This window comes from Amblyomma maculatum, chromosome 5, assembly GCF_055883805.1.
Source record: "Amblyomma maculatum isolate TAMU_Amacu chromosome 5, ASM5588380v1, whole genome shotgun sequence".
NCBI classification, from domain to species: domain Eukaryota; kingdom Metazoa; phylum Arthropoda; class Arachnida; order Ixodida; family Ixodidae; genus Amblyomma; species Amblyomma maculatum.
The window spans coordinates 137,988,758-138,009,054 of NC_139348.1; positions in this window are offsets into that span (position 1 = coordinate 137,988,758).

Here is a 20,297-nt window from a genome sequence, read left to right on the forward strand (position 1 = left end):
CAAGGCTGGCTAAGGCCCATTAAACTTCACTCTTCAGGATGCCCGGCTCTAGATCAGTAATCACAATCGTCTTATGTTGGGTTTGCACATTCGAGTCCTTCTTGTACAGTTCTTCTGTGTATTCCTGCCACCTCTTCTTTATCTCTAAGGCTTCAGTGAGGTCCTTGCCTCGTTTGTCCTTTATCATGCCCAGCTTAGCACAGAAGCTTCCTTTGATATCTTTGATTGTCTTATACAGAGCTCCAGTGTTCCTTAATTGGCTGTTGTCCTCAACTGCTTGGCACTGTATGTTCAGGGAGGCATTCTTATCTCTCCTTGCTATTTTCTGAAAATCCGCATTGAGAACCTTGTATCTTTCTCTTTCCCCCATAACTTTTGCCATCCTCCTTTCCTCAGCTATTTGCAAAGCCTCGTCAGATAACCAGTTTGTTTTCTTGCATTTCTTTTGCTTTGGAACTACCTTAGTAGCAACATCTTGTATTATATCACGAACATCAGTCCACATCTCTTCGGGCTCTCTGTCTTCTAGATCTAATTCTTGAAATCGATTCCTCGCTTCCACAGCATATTCTAATGGGATTTGATCCAGATCATACCTGAAAGGCCTTCTAGTTTTCTGCGTTTTCCTCAATCGAAGCTTAATTTTGGCAACAAGAAGCTGATGATCGGTGCCACAATTGGCCCCAGGCCTTGGTTTTACTGCTTAGCGCTTCTCCATCTCTGCCGGCAAAGAATGTAATCGATCTGATTCCTGTACAGACCGTCCGGTGAAGTCCATGTGTACAGGCGCCTCTTGTGCTGTTGAAAATGAGTATTCGCTATCAGGTTGTTTTCTTGACAAAACTTTGCTAGCTTCTGCCCAGCTTCATTTGGTTCACCAAGACCAAACTTGCCTGTAATTCCGGATATTTCTTCACTCCCGACCTTAGCATTCCAGTCTCCTATGAGAAAAACGACGTCTGATGATGGGGTGCGGTCTAAAAGGCATTGTAGGTCCGCATAAAATCTCTCAACGTCAGCTTCTTTAGCAGTAGTGGTCGGTGGATAGACTTGGATAACTGTTATGTTGAAAGAGTGACCTTGGATCCGAAGTGAAATCATTCGGTCATTTTTGGGGTTGTACCCTAGCACTGCTTTGCCCATTCTTCTGTTTACTATGAGAGCGACCCCATTCCTTCTCTTGGATTCGTGCCCAGAATAAAAGACATAATGGTCGCCGGAGTTAAATTCTCCCATTCCGGTCCACTTGAGCTCGCTGATACCCAAGATATCAATGTTCAATCTGTCCATTTCTCGCTTAACGATATCCAGTTTACCTTGCGTCATAGATCTTACATTCCATGTTGCTATGTGATATATCTCCTTGCAACATCGGACTTTCCGGTCGCTTCCCAACACATCCACAACTGAGCTTCCTTTTGGCTTTAGCCCAGCCGCTTCATTCGTCCTGGAGCTCCGCATCGAAACCACAACAGACGAAGCTTAGATCTAGCCGTCGCTTATTATAGAAGGTCTAATACTGTTACTGGTCCATAATGAATAAAATGACCTCTCATTAAAATTAACCTACAGTCATTTCGTGTCTAATTTACTGAATACGAAAGTTCAATGTTTTATTTCTGTGAACAATGTTTCATGGTTATGGGTAAAAAATTGATTTCTTATACATTTTTTGTGTGTTTTGTGTGTGGTTAGGTTTTGCTACCACTTACAAACGTTTTGGGGAAAAATTTTCTCACCAAAAAAAAAAAAAAAAGCTGGAATAATGATTGTCATAGTTTCACAGATCATGATTTTAGAGACAGTGCAGATAGTTGAGTGCAAATCCTTACTCAGCTGGCACAGAATGACCCATACTGGATTCACTGACACGTTCAGTAGAAAAAGAAAAAGAAAAACGTTGTAAGGCAAGAAGACATTATCTCCCCAGTGCTATTCACAGCGTGCTTAGAGAAAGTATTCAGAGGCTTGGAATGGGAATGGGAGCAGCTAGGGATAAGGGTTGATGGAGTAATCTCACCTCAGTAATCTGCCATTCGCTGATCACATTGCATTGCTAAATAACTCGGAAGAATTGCAAATAATGATTTATTACTTGGACAGAAAAAGCAAGAAGTTAGGCCTAAATCAAAATAACTCAATATAACTGAATATTTATATGCAGAAGGCTAAGGTAACTTTCATCAGCCTTGGGAAAAGAACAGCAGTTTACAATAGGTAGCAAAGCACTGGAAGTATTTGGCGGATACAAGTGACATGAAGTTGGAAAAAAAAAAATCTGAGATGCACGAGGAAAAGTTTCTAACGCAAAAAAAGAATGTACCCATATTGGGCCAGCAAATATACTCGTTCATACATCCTTCGAACATACCCCTTCGTCTCTCATGTGGACGTATGAAAGCGAACATCGTACCTCCAACATATGGATGGATATGGATATATAAAACCATATTGCATATGTACATCTGACGGAATCTACTAGGAATCGCCCTTTGTTCATCCCCAGTAACATGTGGGACGCCTTCCAACCTGGGGGGCTCATCTTCCGGCGCCCTATCATTAATGGTATTGTGACTGGCCATAGGGTTTTCTTGGCAGGAAATACTGGAGTGGGTTGCCATTACCTTCTCCAGTGAATCACAGTTTGTCAGAACTCTCTGCCGTGACCTGTCTATCTTGGGTGGCCCTACATAGCAGAGCTCACGACTTCGAGTTTCGCAAGCCCCTCCGCCACGACAAGGCAGTGATCCATGAAGGGGAATGGAGCAGTTATGGCGTGCCAAAATTACGCCATATATAAAATACAAGCTGCCTTGCCCCAAAACTTGCTACATCATGGGTGCAAGATGTGGGTGTGATAAAAGCCCATAGTAGTAAACGAGCTCAACTGTGCCACGTGCCTTGCATTGTCACACAGACTTTGTTACACAGATGCCGGTGATGCGATAATACTTGACCTGCATGGAACAAATTGATACTGCCAAGAACAGACCATGCAGTAGGGAACGTTGACATATCTAACAGCAAAATTCTTCGCTTCGGTTTTACTGGCTCTGCTTGTGGACTCTAGCATTCTTTCGGGAAGTGCTGGGGCCACACTGCTGGCGTTGCAATTCATATTGAGTGCGATAGTGTTATTTCCTGCACTTCTTTTGTACATGAAATATTGGTCACCCTAGGCCATTGATGGCCACCTTTTTCTTTCCTTGAACAACAGCATGACGATTTATCACTTAGGGGCGTGCACATGAGTCAGTGATGCCAAAACATTAGATAGGCAAATTCGGTACAAAAATTACTGTCATTCTAGTGGGAATGCCAAGCATGGCCACGAAGGCAAAAAGCAGATTTAGTCATGCCTATTCAGTCCTATTTGTTATCACTTCATTTTCAGTGATGACCATGGCTGCACATTTTCCTGAAAATGAAAAGAAATTAGAGGTTTAGATAGCTTACTTGTAAATTGAAGACAGCTGTTAGGCTTCAAACTGGTGAGAAGTGATATTACAACACAGGATGCTCAAAGGCAATTGCTGTGCACTCAGAGGCTACGTTGACTATGTCGTGTTAACTCTCCTTTTGCTTGACTGTGAAACGAGCTTGACTGGGATGTGAACGTGAAAATATCGAAACTGACAAGGTGTAAATCAAAATATAATTGCAAAGAATACTTTTTATCGTGTAGAAACCTTCTGAAACAGTCAGCTGCTCTAAGGGTACTGATGCACAAGCTAAATGTTTGATATGATTGCTTTAATGGCAACATCATCAAGGTGCTTGTTTAGCAAAAATAAAATTTTGCCAAAAAATGTAACCTAGTCCTCATTCACACCCACCTATCAATGCAGTAGTGACAAGTGACATGAAGTTGGAAAAAAAAAATCTGAGATGCACGAGGAAAAGTTTCTAACGCAAAAAAAGAATGTACCCATATTGGGCCAGCAAATATACTCGTTCATACATCCTTCGAACATACACCTTCGTCTCTCATGTGGACGTATGAAAGCGAACATCGTACCTCCAACATATGGATGGATATGGATATATAAAACCATATTGCATATGTACATCTGACGGAAGTCCGTGTTTGGTGAAGGATGTTTGGATATAGCACGAAGGTCTGATGAACATCAGCGGTTGCTTGGGATGCTTCCATCTCTCATACTTACTTTCCACACAGATCTGCTGCCAGCAAATAGTGCAGTGTTTGGTGCACAGCTTGTCATGCGATGAAGCCAACCTAACTGACAGAAGCCTATTATAGTGGCAGTGCTCGCATGGGATGCTTTGCTAACTTTGCTGCCGAATATGTTGTGAAGGCCTACCATTAGTTACTGTAGAAATCATTTTTTCCTATTTAAAAACGTTGTAAGGCAAGAAGACATTATCTCCCCAGTGCTATTCACAGCGTGCTTAGAGAAAGTATTCAGAGGCTTGGAATGGGAATGGGAGCAGCTAGGGATAAGGGTTGATGGAGTAATCTCACCTCAGTAATCTACCATTCGCTGATCACATTGCATTGCTAAATAACTCGGAAGAATTGCAAATAATGATTTATTACTTGGACAGAAAAAGCAAGAAGTTAGGCCTAAATCAAAATAACTCTTTGGGCCAGTTGGTCCATACTAGCTCATAAAAAACCAGCGCAAAAAACGGGGACAAAGGAACAGAAAATGACAGGACATTGCCAGTCCTGTCGTTTTTCTGTTCCTTTGGCCTGAATATTTATATGCAGAAGGCTAAGGTAACTTTCATCAGCCTTGGGAAAAGAACAGCAGTTTACAATAGGTAGCAAAGCACTGGAAGTGTTTGGAAGTGTTTGGCGGATACATCTACTTAGGGTAGGCAGTAATCGCAGATCCAGACCACGAAAGAAAAATAACTAGGACATTAAGATTGTGATGGAGTGCATTTGGGAAGTACTCACAGATTATGACTAGCAGCGTACTTGTATCGCTCAAGAGAAAAGTATAACAGTTGCTTCTTACAGGTACTCATACATGGAGCTCAAACATGGAGGCTAACTTAAGTTGATGACAATGCAGAAAGCTATGGAATGTAAAATGGTAGGTGTAACATTAAGAGATAGAAAGCATGCAGAGTGGGTTCGAGAACTAAGTTGAGTTACTGACATTCTAGTGAAAATCATGAAGAAGAAATGGGCATGGGCAGAACATTAAGTGTAAAGAGAGAATAACTGATGGTCACTATGGGTAACAAAATTTTATTCCATGGGAAGGAAACCACAGCAGGGGTCGGCAGAAAATTAGGTGGGAGGATGAGGTTAGGAAGTTTGCAAGGGTCAAGTGAATGCAGCTAGCACAGGACTGCGTTAATTGGAAGAATATGGGAAAGGCTTTCACCCTGCAGGGAGTATAGTCCGGCTGGTGATGATGACGATGAAAATGACTGTAGGTTAATTTTAATGAGAGGTCATTTTATTCATTATGGACCAGTAACAGTATTAGACCTTCTATAATAAGCGACGGCTAGATCTAAGCTTCGTCCGTTGTGGTTTCGATGCGAGCAGGCTAGGTCTAGGGACGTGTTGCAAGCAGTGCGCTGCTAGTATGTTGGTGGGCGTATAGTTACAGGAAGCACGTCTCTTGCTTAGATACAGTGTAATCTTTCTTCTAGCTAAGAGCTAATCTTATCTACTGCCATTTTTTATGTAGTGCATTATCGGTATGCCAATCTATTTTTTGATTCCATTTGAATTCAGTATATCTAGGATTGACTCTGGCCCTGGTTGTCATGATATCTGCCACTTTGAGGCTCGCTGGTGTTCTGAATTGTAAATGCAAGGTGGAGTGCTTGTGGGCATCTGGCTTTGTGGCCACTGGCCTCTAGGCGCTGGTTGCATGGCATTCCCGGAGATCACAATTATTTCACATCATTACATTAAAATGGCTTTCAGCATGTTGTGTGCAAGCACTGTTTGTGGTTAGTTTTATTCATGGACAGAGAATGACTAATGTTTTTTGCCGTTTTGTTTGCCTTCAGTGTTGTATTTATGCATTCCTCTCAAGCTGAGTGCAGACGACTGTAATATTGGCAATGTGAAAATGTATATTTTAGTTAATATTGTGGTTTTGCAACCTATGAAAATATTAAAACTTCATGCACAATGCTGGCTGAAGAGACCTTAAAACAATGCCAGAAATAAAAAGATGAATAATGACTGGCCGTCTGCTGAGAAGGAAAGTTTTTTTGAATCCGTCCATCCACCTCTGATAAGTCATTAATAGTAATCAAGTTAATCTGACTTTTACATTTGTGAAGCTTATAAGGGAAGTCATGTTGCCAGTTTGCTTGCTGTATTATGTTGATTTTGCAATTGTTTCAAGGTCTTTGATGGCATGATGTTTAAAGTACATCTCTATTTGTGCACATAACTGCCTGTAATTATGGCACACTTAATGGGTCTTGTATTTGGTTAGCTCATTGGAGCCTTTAAGATGCTTATAATAGTTACTCATGCATTCTTCAAGGTGGTTATAGTGCTTATTTCTGATAGGCTTTTTTTTTTTTTTTCTTGGAAGTGAAAGCTTTTAACAAATTTTTTTCTGGCTCTTTTGTTGTAGTGCTGTTTGGAAGTACACACTGATGTTGTGTAAGTTTATGGCTAAGTTGTTGATCTTAGCTTGTTGCTGTGCTCTCTTGTTGATTTGCAGTTTTAAATATCATTGTTTTATACTTGAAGGATTCATACACTTTTGTACGAAATAAATTGTGACTTGATATGCTAAAATTCAAGTGAGATTTATTTTGACCAAGAATGAATGTCGGCCCGTCCTCTAAGAAAAATTTGTGGGTCAGTCTTGGATGGCGTGATTGGGTGAGGTCTGTAACATTCTTATTTTTTGGAGTTTTTATATAGGAACAATAAGGAGATCAGCATGTTTTTTTTTTATGTAAAATATTTTCCCAGTGGATTTCTGCTCAGTTCCTAGCAGTTAAATCTACCATTATCTTTTCTGCTGGGTGGCTCACTGTATTGAAGTAGTGAAAGGCAAGTGACTGTAACCAGACTTTAGGCAGGTAAGGGCTGTTCAGCTATCTTCATTTGTATAGGTAGACAGAGAGTGACACTCATGGAAAGAAGAGCATTTCTGTCCATGCTGAAGTGCAACACATTATTTTTGCATGAAGACCAAGAATGGATGCCTTGGGAAACCAGTCATTTGTAAATGCAGGAAGAAGCAGTCTTGAACAGCTTAGAATGGGCAATTGAAGGTAAACACTCACGTTTAGAACATTTCATTGTTTACAGATAAAACAATGAAAGAAACAATGGGGCGCCCAGTTCTTTCTTTTCTTGCTTGGCATATAGGTTAAGCCATCGATGAAGTTTGCCTCCTTTGTCTTCCTACAGTACTGGCCATGGCATGGTAAAAATTTGTCATGGCTAGAACAAAGAATTCAAAGTTTCTAAAGGCATTCTTTTTCTACTGAACGTGTCAGTGAATCCAGTATGGGTCATTCTGTGCCAGCTGAGTAAGGATTTGCACTCAACTATCTGCACTGTCTCTAAAATCATGATCTGTGAAACTATGACAATCATTATTCCAGCTTTTTTTTTTTTTTTGGTGAGAAAATTTTTCACCAAAACGTTTGTAAGTGGTAGCAAAACCTAACCACACACAAAACACACAAAAAATGTATAAGAAATCAATTTTTTACCCATAACCATGAAACATTGTTCACAGAAATAAAACATTGGACTTTCGTATTCAGTAAATTAGACACGAAACATTTTATTCGTGTTTAAATGAAAACCACACAAGAAGGCCCAAAAAGGTCTAATTAAATTTTTTTCTGAAGTATTGCAATTTCTAGGGGTGTGCAAAATGGAAAAATGGAAATTATACCACGGAAACCAAAAACCAAGCCACAGCCGGCGTAGTTGGTTACCATAGCGACGGCACATGCACAGTCCAGGCCTTGGCCGACCACAGCGAAACTCGCGGAGCTACGCCAGTAAAGGTTTCTTATTAATATGGCAAACATTAATCTAGTCTATATTAGAGATCACATGATATTTCCAGATAAAATTAAAGTGGAATTGCACAGAATTGTACATACCCTACTGTAAAATGTATACATGTTATACAGGGTTTTGTATAGAGCTTATTCAGGTGACATCATTGCAGCTTTACTGATTGATTGATTTATAGGAAGGGAAAGGCGCGGTAACTGTCTCACTTGTTTTCTGTGGACACTTCAACCGCACCGTGCCGTAGTGGAGGGCTACGGAGTAATTTCGACCACCTGGGGATCTTTAACGTGCACTGACATCCCACAGCACACAGACGCCTCTTCGTTTCGCCTCCATCGAGGGCAGTTCCTGGCCCTACGAGATTGGGACGGTGGGCCGACGCTGCTCGCGGCGGTGGCTATCCAGCCACCGAATTTTTACCTGTTGTAGGCCGTCATTGCACCCGCCACCGCTTCGGTGATAGTGGACGACGGCCGTTGTTGCGGCGCGCGTCTTTCTCTCCCTCTTCTTTTTTCTTCTCTATTTTCTCTTCTGTCCGCACGAGGCAGCGGAGGTGGCTCAGCTACAGAGCCAGTAGCAGGCCCGTGCATTTTCTTTTCTTTCTTCCTACAGCCACAACAACAACAACGCCTCCATCGCCCCGCCGGGGTGGTGCAGTGGTAAGACGCCCGACTACTGTGCCGGAGTACCCGGGTTCGAACCCGACCTCGGCGGCTGCGTTTCGATGGAGGCGAAACGAAGAGGCGTCCGTGTGCTGTGCGATGTCAGCGCACGTTAAAGATCCCCAGGTGGTCGCAATTACTCCGTAGCCCTCCACTACAGCTCCTCTTTCTCTCTTCTCACTTTCACTCCCACCTTCCTCCCTTCCCTTACGGCGCGATTGAGGTGTCCACAGAAAACAAGTGAGACGGTTACTGCGTCTTTCCCTTCCTATAAATCAATTAGACAGTCTCTCTCTCAACGCCTCCATCGAAACGCAGCCGCCGAGGTCGGGTTCGAACAACACCGCCTAGGTGGTGTTGGTTCGAACCGGGTACTCTGGCACAGTAGTCGGGCGTATTACCACTGCACCACCCCGGCGGGGTGCAGCTTTACTGGCAACTGATTTAAACTGATTTATTTATAGGAAGGGAAAGGCGCGGTAACTGTCTCACTTGTTTCCTGTGGACACCGCAACCGCGCCGTAAGGGAAAGGAGGACGGTGGGAGTGAAAGTGGAAAGAGAGAAAGAGGAGCCGTAGTGGAGGTCTACGGAGTAATTTTGGCCACCTGAGGATCTTTAACGTGCGCTGACATCGCACAGCACACGGACGCCTCTTCATTTCGCCTCCATCGAAACGCAGCCGCCGAGGTCGGGTTCGAACCCGGGTACTCCGGCACAGTAGTCGGGCGTCTTACCACTGCACCACCCCGGCGGGGTGCTTTACTGGCAACCGCGGCACGCACAACGCAACATTGGAGAGGGGGAAAGAAAGAGAGAGCGGGCCTACGGCGAATCATGAAACGGCGTCGGTGAAATCCGAGCTCGACCGTGGCGGCTGCGTTTCGATGGAGGCGAAACGAAGAGGCTTCCATGTGCTGTGCGATGTCAGCCCACGTTAAAGATCCCCAGGTGGTCGAAATTACTCCCGAGCCCTCCACTACAGCTCCTCCTCCTCCTCTCTTTCCACTTTAACTCCCACCTTCCTTCCCTTACGGCGCGGTTCAGGTGTCCACAGAAACAAGTGTGACAGATACTGCGCCTTTCCTTTCCTATAAACCAATTATTATTATTATGAAATCCGAGCTCTGGTTGGACGGCGTTCCAAACGGCGTCTCAAGTGTCCTACAAATGAACGGTGCGCAATGGTAGGTGCGCTGGTAGACCGGCGCCGATGCTTCGGAGACATTTTTTGTGTGCTTTCAGTTTTGAACCGCTCAACGTTATGGCGTCTCCACAATACAGGGTTGCCACAACTGCCGCCAGCTAAACCTGATAGTGAATATGGTTGTGCGTGACGTCACATGCACGGGCTCGCTGCCGCGGCTGTCATTTTTATGAACCGCTTGCGCCTGCTTGCCTGACGCGCGCGCGCGCTGCGAGAATCGCTCAAGCGTTAGTTTTTTCTGTGCCTTTTAGCCCTCTGCTTGGAAATGTCGGCATTTTCGGGTGTACAGCCGTTTCGCGGGGAGTACTACTCTCGGTTGATTGGATCTTCGCGTGCACGATGGAGCGGACACAATTAAGCTCTGACGCCAGCCTGTTGCAGAACATCGCTCACGGCGACATCGTGAACTACTTAGTATTCAACACCAGCTTTGTGACCCTAGACCAGATGAAAGCATACAAATCGCTAAAGTCCCACAATTACTTCACTGGTGGCTGGGTGAAGAGCTTGTCGGCGAAGAAGCTCGGAGAAGACAAGGTGCTCCTACTTGGAGGTAAGCGCATAGCGTTTACTTCACGTTCAATGTCTTCCAACTGCTTGTATGTAAAAATTAAGGCTCTGTGTCTCACTGGTTAGGGAGCTCGGCTGCCGGGCACGGGGTCGAAAAGCTGGCGGCGCCAGCTTTTCGACTGAGACGAAATACTCGCAAGGCGCCCATGTGTTGTGCGTTGTGGCTGGCTCCTTTTCGCCCTCTACTTCGAAATGCCTGCATTTTAGAGTGCACAGTCATTTCAAGAGGGAGCTACTTATCGCAGTTGTATGGCTTTCGTCAGCGTCCGTCTCTTCAACCGGGTGCGGCGATAAGGGCTCATCGGCCACGGCTCGATCGCTGTTACGGCCGCGTCGGCTTCTGCACGCCGTTTTTGGGCTTCAGCCTGCCGTTTTTCGGCGTCGGCTTGCCGCTTCTCGGCGCGTCGTTTCTCGTTGCGCTGATGTGCGGAATTTATGCTTCGCACTGTACCCCAGGAGAAGCGACGGTGCCCAGTAGTCTCGCTGAACAACCTGGCTGGTTTCCCTAAGAATGCAAAAACTAAATTGAGTTACAAGGCATTTCACTGTATCGCAGTTATTGCGCTGTCAACACTCGAAAGTTATTTACCTCTAATGAAGTGTGAGCTGTTGACTCGCAGGTTGCGGTTCTCACTGTCGAAGTTTGCACGGTTAATGCGCGCCAGCCACAACGCGCGTCGCTTCATGCTCGGCTCCTTCGTGCGCTCGCACTGATGCTCCACGACCTTAGGTACTGAAAAGAAGTGTTTATTCGTTGGTTGTTTCCGCCCACGGGTATCACTGCGGTTAGAGCAACCAAATATCGCACACATGACCATGGTGACAACCAGTGGCGTCGCCGGGGTGGTGGTTGTTGTGGCTGTAGGAAGAAGGAAAAGAAAATGTACGGGCCTGCTAGCTGAGCCGCTGAGCCACCTCCGCTGGCTCGTGCAGACAGAAGAGAAAATAAAGAAAGAAAAGGAAGAGGGAAATAAAGACGCGCGCCGCAACTATGGTGCCTAGAATATATTGACCAATATATTCTAGGCACTATACCGCAACAACAGCCATCGTCCACCAGCAGCGGTGGCGGGTGCAATGACGGCCTACAACAGATAAAAATTCGGTGCCAGGCTAGCCCCCGTCGCAAGCGGCGGTGGCCCACCTGTCGCTGGGGTCACCCGCACGTCACCAGCACCCGGTGCGGGTGTCGTCTAACATGCTCCGGGGTGTTTCCAATGGGTATCAGGTTAATGCTGTTGTTTCCAGGGTGCACGAACGTACACAGGACCAGCCCAACATTAAAATGGCGTGGAGTCTGACAAACTAAGGCATGTGTTTCAAGCACTCCTCACAACAGAATAATTCGTTCTACGAGAAGATCACACTGGCCAGTCAGTGTCTCAGCGGAAACAATGCGCGCCTTTCCGCGTCTTTACACAATAATTCATTTCGCCCCCCACCTTTCCTCCTCCTCTCACTGCCCAGCGGCACCCCCCTGAGCGCGGCACCCGGTGCGGACCGCACCCCCCTAGCGACGCCACTGGTGATAACACGCTTTGCAACTACAGCGCGTGCGGTTCATAAGCAAGGCAGACGCATATCCCAGGACCCCCTTCTACTGACGTCAGTTGCACTGGAAGAACCTATGATGAAGCCTTGTGGAGCTGTCATGTTGCTGCTGAATAAAGTAAACGCGTTAATTCGACCTACAAGTGCCCAGAAAAATGTCAGAATTGACCGAAAGCTCGAATTATAGGATGGGCCTGAAAAAACAGGCAGAAACCGTTTGCATCACAGTAATTTTATCTGATGAACATTGGAGTAATTTTATCTGATGTATGTTAGATGTTAAAGAGAAGCTTCACTGGTCTAGCTCCGCTAGTTTCGCTTAGGTCGGCCAAGGCCTGAACTGCGCATGCGCTGTCGCTATGGCAACCGCTATGGGCTTCGCAGGTGTGTCATAGCGCTGTGCCAGGTCTGCGAAGCTGCGCCGGGCTCCCGCATGGCCATGTGAATAGCCGCAAAGCCGGAGCGTGCGTTTGCTAAGCAGACGCGTCATGGAGGAGGACGGGAAACAACCTAATGGGGGATCGCAATAGATAGTCTTCTAAAGGGTCTTGGCATCTTTCTGCGGTCAAAGTCGAGACGGGAGCCAACTACTTTACTGACCATCGGTCAGGCTTAGCAATAAAGGAGTAAAATAAAGAATGCTAAACAGAATCGAACGTCTATGTCTAATATTGCTTTCGCTTCCATAACATATGGCATAGCCACCGCCAACTTTTTTTGATGAACCGAAGTAGGAATGATGTTGTTTCCCGGTTTAGTCTAGTGCATCGCTTTGCACACACTATAGGGAAGGCCCATCTTCACAAGGAAGAATTACCTTCAAAAAGCGGTTCCGTCGCGTATTTGACGATACTTTACTGCATAGCCCGCTCAGTCCAACATTGCGGCGAAGCGTGCAGTTCGGGGTGAAAATGCGATGAATGACGTGTATACGGCAATGTTGGAATATTCGGAAATTTCGAATATCAATGTGAACATTTACTTATAGTCAAAATTTTGAATATTCGCACACTCCTGGTAAATTCACAAATTTAGCTTTTTTTTTTTGCTGACATTTTGGCATTGTTTGATCTTTAACATATTTTACGGGCTTTGCATCCTGGACAGCTTAGAAAAATAGCTGAAATTACTCTGAGAACATAAAAATTGATAAGTTAAAGTTAAATTGGTTCACAGGAAGGGAAAGGCGCAGTAACTGTCACACTTGCTCTGTGGACACCCGAACCGCGCCGTAAGGGAAGGGAGGAGGGTGGGAATGAAAGTGGAAAGAGAGAAAGAGGAGCCGTAGTGAAGGGCTACGGACTAATTTCGACCACCTGGGGATCTTTAACGTGCGCTGACATCGCACAGCACACGACGCCTCTTCGTTTCGCCTCCATCGAAACGCAGCCGCCGCGGTCGGGTTCGAACCCGGGAACTCCGGCACAGTAGTCGGGCGTCTTACCACTGCACCACCCCGGCGGGGCATAAAAATTGATAATACATTCAAATTTTCATCTTATTTATCTATGCTCATTTCACTACATATGAAAGTGCGATGAAAAATGTTTTTGTGGTTGTGCATAGAAAACTGTCCGACTAGTTTTTGGTACCGCTTATAACTTAAAATGGCGGCCACAAATTGAAAACGAAATTTTTGTTCAAAAACAAGCTGGGATAATGTGTTATTTACACAATACCTCATGATTTTTAAAACGAAATCAAAGATGTTTGAGCACAAATTTTGGATCAGTTTGCATGTAAAGACTCGCATTGAACTGAGTAGGTCTCATTGGCTTTAGGCCAGCCTCGATTAAGCCCTGCAGCGCAAAATTTTCAGTACGTCCTTTTTGGCTGTTGCATTGGCGTTGTTCTTATTATGGGAGCAATTACAGACAAAACAAATACTGAACTCTTATGACGGCTTCCAGCCAGTTTATGAGTATCACCAGAACCAAAGCTTGAAGGCTCTACTTGCATTGCAAAATGTGTCTGTGGGTACATCCTGCATTCTACCGTAGTGTTGAGTGATCACTACAAAAACTTGAATACTACAGCACACGATAGTTTGATGCATGTCTATGTCTACCTCCTTCCTGCACATCTGTTAACACAAAAAGGCTAACTTATATAGAAAATTACTGAACAGTACTGCTAAGGCAAGAAATAAAAGCAGTGAGGAAACAATGTTATACATATTAAAAGGCAAATGAATTGTAGGTAGCTATATTGTAGCGTGTGCAACAGCAGCCGCTAGGCGGCAGCTCATCGAGTCTCGTGCGCGGACTGGAAGAAGTGGTCTCGTGGCGTTCGAGAAGAAGCTGAAGTCGGCTGCTGTCTCTCAGTGCTCTCTCTGGACCTACTCTTCTGTGCCTTCTAGGTCAACCCCCCCTATTAAAACCAACCTTCTGGTTACGGGCCTAAACGGCTACGTGACACTGGTGGAGGTGAGGCCTTGAATTACATGTCTCGGGCCTCTCGCAGCCGCTCATCGAGTCCCAACCGGCTTCCGCTCGTGTCGACACCCGTTCATCGCTGCAGCCGTCGCCTCCGAGGTCTGGCGCCGGAATTTGCCCCTCTACCTGAACCGACGCCAGCTGATCAGCAGTTCGAGACTTCTGTAATGGCACAGGCAAGTCAGCACCAGTTGCTGCTTCAGCAGCCTCGTACGCCCCCCAGTTTCCATGGCGCTACTGGGGAAGATGTCGACGACTGGATCGACCAGTTCGAGCGAGTGGCGCAATTCAATCAGTGGAGCCCTGCTCAGAAGCTGCACAATGTGTACTTCGCCCTTGAGGACTGCGCCAAAACATGGTATGAGAATAGGGAAGCCAGTCTTCAAAGCTGGGATTCCTTTCGCCAGCAGCTGCGGGACACTTTTTCCAGCCATGACCGCCGTGATCGCGCACGCCGCCTCCTAGAAGCTCGTGTCCAACTACCAAACGAGAGCGTGGCCATGTTCGCTGAGGACGTGACGCGTCTTTGCCGACGGGCTGATCCCGACATGACGGAATCAGCGAAGTTGCGCCACCTGATGCAGGGCGTAAAAGAACCCCTCTTCGCTGGTCTGGTTCGGAGTCCACCTCAAACCGTCGCGGACTTCATCAATGAAGCTACCCTCATTGAGCGAGCCCTGCAGCAAAGATACCGGCGCACAGAGTCTGCCTGTGGTCAGCCCTTCAGCAGTGTGGCCACACTGAACGGATCCACTGACGATCACTCTCTGCGTGAGCTGATCCGCGAGGTAGTTCGCGAGGAGCTCCTCAAGTTCAACCTTGGATCGCCTAACCCGACTGCCGTGGCTGTCACCGAAGCCGTGCGGGAAGAAATACGTCAGACATTGTCCCCGCCTGAGTCACCGTCGGAGCCACGTTCTATGAACTACGCAGCGGCTCTTCGTCGGCCTGCAGTGCCTCCTGCGCAACAGCTTCGATTCGAAGCACAGCCGCCACCCACTTTGCAGCCACCGTTCTACCAACCGTCCTTCCAGCCGCCATACCAGCAGAGCCTCGTCATACAACCGTCCGCTCCTCAGCCACTATACTACCAGCCTTCCTACCAGCCACCCCCCCAGCAGAGCCCCGTCATGCAGCCACCGGTTCGGAAGGCAGACGTCTGGCGCACTCCTCGCCAACGGCCGCTGTGCTACCACTGTGGAGAACCCGGCCACTTGTACCGTCGTTGTCCATACCGTGAGCTCGGTCTTCGGGGTTTTTCTCGGGATTCCCCGCGTCCCCGGGTCGGCGAACGCCCTCCAGAAATCGAGGAGTACCTCGCAACCCGTGCAACCCCTTCAGGCAACCGTACACAGTCTTCTCCCGCGCGCTACTCGTCACCTAGCCGCCGTGATTTTAATGATGCGCCGAGGCGCCGGTCGCCAAGCCCACACCGGGGAAACTGAAGGCGGCGACCTCAGGGGGGCAGGTTGCTGACGAACGGAACCGATATCCCGAAGACCCCCCCGTGACGACTCAGTCCGATGCTGTGACTAGGATGCCGCCGCCGCCACATGAATCCGAAACTCCCAATCAACCTCAAGCCGATCAAGTTGTTAGCGCCGACCTTTCCGTTCTCGTCGACGGACACCCAGTAACAGCTTTGGTAGACACCGGAGCAGACTTCTCAATAATAAGCAAAAATTTCGCAGATCGGCTCTCTAAGGTGAAAACTGAATGGCTGGGGCCGCAAATTCGTACTGCTGGCGGTCACCTTATGACGCCGATCGGACGATGCACTGCCCGAGTAACCATCGCCGATTCAGCCTTTGTAGCCGTTTTTGTTATCCTGCCACACTGCTGCAAGGATCTCATACTCGGCATGGACTTTTTACGTGAGCATGGGGCGATTATTAATGTTCCTCGCCGTACTGTAACGTTTTCGACGCCTGAAACGATGACCGCTGACTCAGAAAGACGCCACGCACCTTTACGCATCGTTGACGCGGATGTATTCATGCCGCCGCGTTCGTCTGCTCTCGTCGCAGTCAGGTGCGACGATCAGTCCTGTGCTGCCGGTGTTGCCGAACAGAACATAGAGCTTCTGTTACGTCATGGAGTCTGTGTTGCACGCGGTATAGTTCATCTGACTAATGGTCTAGCTCACGTACTGATTACGAACTTCGGGAACGAACGGCAACGCATCGCTAAAGGCACCACGGTAGCTTACTTTGAAGGTGTCGCAGAAGCAGCCCACGGCTGCTTTGTTCTTGAGACCAACACGTCTGCCAGCCAAACGCCCAACTTCGACCCTGATGTGAATCCCGCTCTATCACCGGCAGAGAAGGACAGACTCGTTGGGCTACTCTTTCAGTTTCAAGACTGCTTCTCATCCGCCTCCGCGGTTAAACAGACGCCCTTGACCAAGCACCGCATAATAACCGACGACCGCACCCGACCAGTCAGGCAGAACCCCTACCGAGTGTCACCGCGGGAACGCGAAGTCATTGCTCAACAGGTCGACGAGATGTTAAATGACGGTGTCATCCAGCCATCGAGGAGTCCCTGGGCTTCGCCTGTTGTCCTCGTTAAGAAGAAAGACGGAAGTTTAAGGTTCTGTGTGGACTACCGTAAGCTCAATCAGGTCACAAAAAAAAGACGTCTACCCGCTGCCACGTATTGATGACTCATTAGACCGGTTGCGCCACGCGCGCTACTTTTCATCGCTTGATCTCAAGAGCGGTTACTGGCAGATCGAAGTCGATGAACGTGATCGCGAGAAGACAGCGTTTGTCACGCCCGATGGACTTTATGAATTCAAAGTCCTACCTTTCGGATTGTGCTCCGCTCCAGCGACATTTCAGCGAATGATGGACGCAGTTCTATCTGGTCTTAAATGGCAGATGTGTCTAGTCTACCTGGACGACGTTGTTGTGTTTTCACCAACGTTCGAGGAACACCTCCAACGTCTCTCCGCTGTGCTACGGGCTATCAGATCTGCCGGCCTCACGTTAAAACCACAAAAGTGTCACTTTGGCTATGAAGAGCTCATGTTCTTGGGCCACGTCGTCAGCCATCGAGGAGTTCGTCCCGATCCCGCTAAAACAGCTGCCGTCACCAAATTCCCTACTCCATGTAACAAGAAGACAGTTCGCCGTTTCTTGGGCCTCTGCGCCTATTACCGCAGATTTATTGAAAACTTTTCACGCATTGCCGCTCCGTTGACACGTCTCACCCGGGATGATGTCCCCTTCACCTGGACGGACGAACAGCAAAAGGCATTCGACGAGTTACGGCACCGCTTGCAGACAACACCTGTACTTGCCCATTTCGATGCGAATGCCGAGACTCTGGTCCACACAGATGCCAGCAACGTGGGTCTAGGCGCTGTACTCGTCCAGTGGCAAGACGGTGCCGAGCGAGTTATCGCATACGCAAGCCGGACTTTGTCCCGTGCCGAATCAAACTATTCAACCACCGAAAAAGAATGTCTGGCCGTTGTATGGGCGGTGATGAAATTTCGACCCTATCTTTATGGCCGGCACTTTCGGGTTGTGAGTGACCACCACTCTCTGTGCTGGTTAACAAACTTGCGAGACCCCTCCGGACGCCTTGCACGATGGAGCTTACGGCTACAGGAGTTCGACATGACCATCGTGTATAAGTCTGGACGTCAGCACAACGACGCTGACTGCTTGTCCCGTTCACCTGTCGAGGCTGCGCGGGAAGACGAAGAACCAGACTTTCCCCTTATCGCAGCCGTCGACGCGCTCACTGTTTCGCAGCAGCAACGTAATGATCCGGGTCTCGCACCACTTATTGATTTTCTAGAAGAGCGCACTACAGAAATTCCCCGTCTCTTCGCCAGAACGCATTCGTCGTTTTGCATGCAAAACAATGTTTTATACAAAATCAACTTCGCTCCGACGGGAAGAGATTATCTCCTCGTCGTACCAGAGTCTCTTCGCGAAGAAATCTTACAGGCATGTCATGACGAGCCCACCGCGGGTCACCTGGGGTATGCTCGAACTCTGGCCCGAATTAAGAAGAGTTATTATTGGCCAAACCTTGCGGCCGCAGTACGCCATTACGTGAGAACATGCCATGATTGCCAGCGACGAAAAACACCGCCTGTGAAACCGGCCGGTTTACTACATCCTGTTCAAGTGCCAAGATACCCATTCGAACAAGTTGGCATGGATTTGTTGGGTCCTTTTCCAATTTCTGATTCCGGCAACAGGTGGATAATTGTCGCTACAGATTACCTTACGCGTTACGCTGAAACGAAGGCCCTCCAGCGTGGTACGGCAATCGAAGCAGCGAAATTTTTCATCGAACGCATAGTCCTCAGGCACGGCGCCCCGAGAGTTATAATAACGGACCGAGGCACTGCTTTCACTGCCAAGCTACTGGAATCTGTCATGCAGCTAAGCGGCACTACCCATCGCAGGTCAACAGCCTACCATCCACAAACTAATGGCTTGACAGAACGTCTGAACAAAACTCTCGCCGACATGATGTCCATGTACGTGGATGTTGAACATCGGTCTTGGGATGACGTCCTCCCGTACGTCACGTTCGCGTACAACACGGCGCAGCAGGAAACAACGCAAATGACGCCTTTCTCCTTATTGTATGGCCGTGAAGTTTCGACAATGCTCGAAGCCATGTTGCCCCACGACGGCCGTGACCTCGAAGTTGGCGCCGAGGAGTTCACTCAACGCGCAGAACAAGCGCGACAGCTGGCGAGGGCACGCATCCGGAACCAGCAAGGTCGAGACGCCCAGCGGTACGATCACCGCCATCGTGTAGTGACTTTCGAACCGGGCGACAGAGTGTGGCTCTGGACTCCGATTCGACGTCGGGGACTATCCGAAAAACTTCTGAAACAGTACTTTGGCCCATACAAAGTGCTCCGTCAGCTGAGCGACGTGACTTACGAAGTGCTTCCGGACGGCTTTTCTTCTACTCGTCGTCAGCAGAAATCCGAGGTTGCTCATGTCGTGCGCATGAAACCGTACTTTTCGCGAGAAAATTAGTGCACCGCCTACCGCATGTTTCTTGCTTAATTTTTTTTTTCTTTCTGCTTTTGAATTCATCAAACTCGCATTTATTTTTTTAGAGAGGGGGGTAATGTAGCGTGTGCAACAGCAGCCGCTAGGCGGCAGCTCATCGAGTCTCGTGCGCGGACTGGAAGAAGTGGTCTCGTGGCGTTCGAGAAGAAGCTGAAGTCGGCTGCTGTCTCTCAGTGCTCTCTCTGGACCTACTCTTCTGTGCCTTCTAGGTCAACCCCCCCTATTAAAACCAACCTTCTGGTTACGGGCCTAAACGGCTACGTGACAATATACTTGCGAGCAAAAATTCAGTTTGTGGCGTAGATACTTATTATAATGGAGTATGTCAATGCTGGCAACAATGGGACTATTATGTAGATATGTATACCGCAATTACATTGGTGAAAACAATAGCTTCTTTCAAACTGTCCTGGCCGGTTAAAATACCAAGCACCCACGGTCAATGACGCGCCACGGACAATTGAACGCGACCTTGAAGTCTGATCCGTTCATGGCAAGGTTGCACATGTCCCGGGCATTGTGCTTGCCGCAAAAGCGGTTGCAGTAGCTGACGTAGAACGTCTGTTGGGGAGTCTGCTTCTCCAGAGTCTTCAGCTGCAGTGGCGAATCGTCGGTGGCCGACACGTTCTTCATGGTCGCCAGTGCCAGGTCAAGGGCTAGAAGGTCTGTGATCGCCCTACTCTCCTTCGGAGTTCGAGCACTCTCCAGCCTGCACTTCGTCTTCCGATCCCACCAGGTCTTTTCCGTGCTTTTTCCGTTGTAGTCCACAAATCTTCCACGCTGGTCGATGGTACTGATCAGCTTGCGAGCAAATTGGAAGC